The sequence below is a fragment of the Arachis ipaensis genome, chromosome B1 (genome assembly GCF_059453495.1).
Source record: "Arachis ipaensis isolate K30076 ecotype BB chromosome B1, ASM5945349v1, whole genome shotgun sequence".
NCBI lineage: Eukaryota > Viridiplantae > Streptophyta > Magnoliopsida > Fabales > Fabaceae > Arachis > Arachis ipaensis.
Genome location: NC_142436.1, coordinates 136,295,733 through 136,301,240, shown reverse-complemented (window position 1 = coordinate 136,301,240; position 5,508 = coordinate 136,295,733). Strand labels below are relative to the sequence as shown.

The following is a 5,508-nucleotide window of genomic DNA, read 5'->3' as shown; positions in this document are numbered from 1 at the left end:
TAAAAATTCGAAAAATAGAAAATAAAGAACAAGGAGATTAAAGAATGGGTCCACCTTAGTGATGGCGACTTGTTCTTCCTCTTGAAGATCTAATGGAGTGCTTGAGCTCCTCAATGTCTCTTCCTTGAGGATGGAATGCTCTTGGTGCTCCACCCTTAGTTGTCCCATGTTGGAACTTAATTCTCCTAGGGAGGTGTTGATTTGCTCCCCATAGTTTTGTGGAGGAAAATACATCCCTTGAGGCATCTCAGGGATTTCATGATGAGGAATTTCCTCATGCTCTTGTCCATGAGTGGGATCTCTTATTTGCTCCATCCTTTTCTTAGTGATGGGCTTATCCTCATCAATGAGAATGTCTCCCTCTATGTCAATTTCAGCTGAATTGCAGAGGTGACAAATGAGATGAGGGAAGGCTAACCTTGCCAAAGTAGAGGGCTTGTCTGCCACTTTGTAGAGTTCTTGGGAGATAATCTCATGAACTTCTACTTCCTCTCCAATCATGATGCTATGGATTATGATGGCCCGGTCTATAGTAACTTCAGACCGGTTGCTAGTGGGAATGACTGAGCGTTGGATGAACTCCAACCATCCCCTAGCCACGGGCTTGAGGTCATGCCTTCTTAGTTGAACCGGCTTCCCTCTTGAATCCCTCTTCCATTGAGCACCCTCTTCATAGATGTCTATGAGGACTTGGTCCAATCTTTGATCAAAGTTAACCCTTCTAGTGTAGGGGTGTGCATCTCCTTGCATCATGGGCAAGTTGAATGCCAACCTTACATTCTCCAGACTAAAATCTAAGCATTTCTCCCGAACCATTGTAAGCCAATTCTTAGGGTCTGAGTTCACACTTTGATCATGGTTCTTGGTGATCCATGCATTGGCATAGAACTCTTGAACTATTAAGATTCTGACTTGTTGAATGGGGTTGGTGAGAACTTCCCAACCTCTTCTTCGAATCTCATGTCGGATCTTCGGATATTCACCCTTTTTGAGTTTGAAAGGGACCTCGGGGATCACTTTCTTCTTGGTCACAACTTCATAGAAATGGTCTTGATGCACCTTTGAGATGAATCTCTCCATCTCCCATGACTCGGAGGTGGAAGCTTTTGCCTTCCCTTTCCTCTTTCTAGAGGTTTCTCCGGCCTTTGGTGCCATAAATGGTTAAGGAAAAACAAAAAGCAATGCTTTTACCACACCAAACTTAGAAGATTTGCTCGTCCTCAAGCAAAAGAAGAAAGAAGAGAGTAGAAGAAGAAGAATTGGAGGAGATGGAGGTGGGTTGGTGTTTCGGCCAAGGGGGAGAAGTAGTGTGTATGTTGTGTGAAAATGAAGGAGTGAAGATGCATTTATATAGGAGTGCAGAGGGGGGTATGGTTCGGCCATTATGGGTGGGTTTGGGTGGGAAAGTGGTTTGAATTTGAATGGTGAGGTAGGTGGGGTTTTATGAAGGATGGATGTGAGTGGTGAAGAGAATGGTGGGATTTGATAGGTGAGGGGTTTTTGGGGAAGAGGTATTGAGGTGATTGGTGAATGGGTAAAGAAGAGAAAGAGAGGTGGGGTAGGTGGGAATCCTGTGGGGTCCACAGATCTTGAGGTGTCAAGGATATATCATCCCTGCACCAAGTGGCGTGCAAAAATGCCCCTTTCTACCAATCCTGGCGTTAAACGCCAGGTTGCTTCCCATTTCTGGCGTTTAACGCCAGCTTCTTGCCCTTTTCTGGCGTTAAACGCTTGTCTGGTGCCCATTTCTGGCGTTAAACGCCCAGAATGGTGCCAGACTGGGCGTTTAACGCCCATTTTGCTGCCCTTACTGGCGTTTAAACGCTAGTAGCCTTCTCCTCCAGGGTGTTCTGTTTTTAATAATGTTTTTCATTCTGTTTTTGCTTTTTCAGTTGTTTTTGTGACTTCACATGATCATCAACCTACAGAAAACATAAAATAACAATAGAAAATAGAAATTTAACATAGATAAGTAAAAATTGGGTTGCCTCCCAACAAGCGCTTCTTTAATGTCAATAGCTTGACAGTGGGCTCTTATGGAGCCTCACAGATACTCAGAGCATGGCCTCCCAACACCAAACTTAGAGTTTGAATGTGGGGGCTCTGTTTGACTCTGCATTGAGAGAAGCTTTTCATGCTTCTTCTCCATGATTACAGAGGGAGATCCTTGAGCTTTAAACATAAGGGAGTCCTCATTCACTTGAAGGACCAATTCTCCTCTGTCAACATCAATCACAGCTTTTGCTGTGGCTAGGAAGGGTCTGCCTAGGATGATGGATTCATCCATACACTTCCCAGTCTCTAGGATTATGAAATCAGCAGGGATGTAGTGGCCTTCAACCTTTACCAAGACATCCTCTACAAGTCCATAAGCCTGTTTTCTTGAATTGTCTGCCATCTCTAGTGAGATTCTTACAGCTTAAACCTCAAAAATTCCTAGTTTCTCCATTACAGAGAGAGGCATGAGGTTTATGCTTGACCTTAGGTCACACAGAGCCTTTTAAAAGGTCATGGTGCCTATGGTACAAGGTATTGAGAACTTTCCAGGATCTTGTCTCTTCAGTGGTAATCTTTGCCTAATTAAGTCATCTAGTTCTTTGATGAGCAATGGGGGTTCATCCTCCCAAGTCTCATTACCAAATAGCTTGGCATTTAGCTTCATGATTGCTCCAAGGTACTTAGCAACTTGTTCTTCAGTAACATCTTCATCCTCTTCAAAGGAAGAATACTCATCAGAGCTCATGAATGGTAGAAGTAGATTCAATGGAATCTCTATGGTCTCTGTGTGAGTCTCAGATTCCCATGGTTTCTCATCAGGGAATTCCATGGAGGCCAGTGGACGTCCATTGAGGTCTTCCTCAGTGGAGATCACTGCCTCTTCCTCCTCTCCATGTTCGGCCATATGAGACGTGTTTATGGCCTTGCACTCTCTCTTTGGATTCTCTTCTGTATTGATTGGGAGAATACTAGGAGGGAGTTCAGTAATTTTCTTACTCAGCTGACCCACTTGTGCCTCCAAATTTCTAATGGAGGACCTTGTTTCAGTCATGAAACTTTGAGTGGTTTTAATTAGATCAGAGACTATGGTTGCTAAGTTAGAGTGGCTCTGCTTAGAATCCTCTGTCTATTGCTGAGAAGATGATGGAAAAGACTTGCTATTGCTAAACCTGTTTCTTCCACCATTACTGTTGTTGAAACCTTATTGAGGTCTCTGTTGATCCTTCCATGAGAGATTTGGATGATTTCTCCATGAAGGATTATAGGTGTTTCCATAGGGTTCTCCTATGTAATTCACCTCTTCCATTACTGGGTTCTTAGGATCATAAGTTTCTTCTTCAGATGAAGCTTCTTTGGTACTGCCTGTTGCTGCTTGCATTCCAGACAGACTGTGAGAAATCATATTGACTTGTTGAGTCAATATTTTATTCTGAGCCAATATGGCATTCAGAGTATCAATCTCAAGAACTCCTTTCTTCTGATTTGTCCCATTATTCACAGGATTCCTTTCAGAAGTGTACATAAATTGGTTATTTGCAACTATTTCAATGAGTTCCTGAGCTTCTGCAGGCGTCTTCTTCAGATGAAGAGATCCTCCAGCAGAGCTGTCCAATGACATCTTGGACAGTTCAGATAGACCATCATAGAAAATACCTATGATGCTCCATTCTGAAAGCATGTCAGAAGGACACCTTCTGATCAATTGCTTGTATCTTTCCCAGGCTTCATAGAGGGATTCACCTTCCTTCTGTCTGAAAGTTTGGACTTCCACCCTAAGCTTGCTCAATTTTTGAGGTGGAAAGAACTTTGCCAAGAAGGCATTGACTAGCTTTTCCCAAGAGTTCAGGCTTTCTTTAGGTTGTGAATCCAACCATGTTCTAGCTCTGTCTCTTACAGCAAAGGGAAAAAGTATAAGCTTGTAGACCTCGGGATCAACCCCATTGGTCTTGACAGCGTCACATATTTACAAGAATTCAGCTAAGAACTGATAAGGATCTTCTAATGGAAGTCCATGAAACTTGAATTCTGTTGCATTAGAGAAACTAATTGAGGCTTAAGCTCAAAGTTGTTTGCTCCAATGGCAGGGATTGAGATGATTCTCCCATAGAAGTCGGGAGTAGGTGCAGTAAAGTCACCAAGCACCTTCCTTGCATTGTTGGCATTGTTGTTTTCGGCTGCCATGGCTCTTTTTGTTTGAAAAGTTCTGTTAGGTCCTCTATAGAGAGTTGTACTTTAGCTTCTCTTAGCTTTCTCTTCAAGGTCCTTTCAGGTTCAGGATCAGCTTCAACAAGAATGCCTTTGTCCTTGCTCCTGCTTATATGAAAAGAGAGGAAAAGAAGAATAGAAGGAGGAGGTAGAGAAGAGAGAATTCGAACTTATCAAGGGAGATAGAGTTCGAATTGCATATTGAGGAGGAGTGTTAGTCCTTAAATAGAAGGGTGTGAGAAGAGGGAAAGAATTTTCGAAATTAAAGTAAAAGATTTTGAAATAATTAAAAGAAATTTTGAAAATTTGGTAATTGATTTTCGAAAACTAAGATTGGGAAAGAAATCAAGTGATTTTTGAAAAAGATTTTGAAATTAGAAATAAAAAAGATATGATTGAAACTTAATTTTGAAAAAGATGTGATTGAAAAGATATGATTGAGAAGATATGATTGAGAATCAAATTTAAAAGAAGAAAGTTTTAAAATTAAAGTTGATTACTTGACTAACAAGAAATTTAAAAGATATGATTCTAGAATTTAAAATTTGATCCTTTCTTAATAGGCAAGTAACAACTTGAAAATTTTGAATTAAATCACTAATTGTAACAAGAATTTTCGAAAATAATAATAATTAAAAAAAATGGAAAGAAATTGATTTTGAAAAGATATGATTGAAAAGATATGATTTGAAAAAAAATTTGATTTTGAAAAATTATGAAAATTTGAAAAAGATTTGAATTAAAAACAAAATCTTCCCTCTAGTGTCATTCTGGCGTTAAACGCCCAGAATGGTATCCATTCTGGCATTTAACGCCCAAAATCCTACCTTTTTGGGTGTTTAACGTGCAGCCAGGTACCCTGGCTGGCGTTTAAACGCCAATTTTCCTTCTTCACTGGGCGTTTTGAACGCCCAGCTTTTTCTGTGTAATTCCTCTGCTGAATGTTCTGAATCTTCAATTCTCTGTGTTATTGACTTGAAAAGACACAATTTAAAAAAAATTGAATTTTTAAATGATGAGAAACAATAATAAAAAGAATGCAACTAAGATCAAATAAACAATGCATGCAAGACACCAAACTTAGAAGTTTGTATACTAAGGACTATAATAATTTGAAAATGCATATAAGAAACAACAAAAGACACAAAATAAGAGAAATTAAAGATCAGAGCACTGAAATCATCAAGAACAACTTGAAGATCAATGAAGAACATAATGCATATATGCAAGAAGAATAAAAACATGCAATTGACACCAAACTTAAAAATTGATACTAGACTCAAACAAGAAACATAAAATATTTTT

At 39.8% G+C, this 5,508-nt stretch overlaps 1 non-coding gene across 1 annotated transcript; it reads left to right on the top strand.

Moving 5' to 3' along the window:
* The first annotated feature begins 3,670 nt into the window (after window positions 1–3,670).
* LOC148578515 (small nucleolar RNA R71) lies at window positions 3,671–3,778 on the top strand. Its single transcript, XR_015904088.1, has one exon. It is a non-coding gene; the product is annotated as a small nucleolar RNA R71 (small nucleolar RNA).
* Window positions 3,779–5,508: the final 1,730 nt, after the last annotated feature.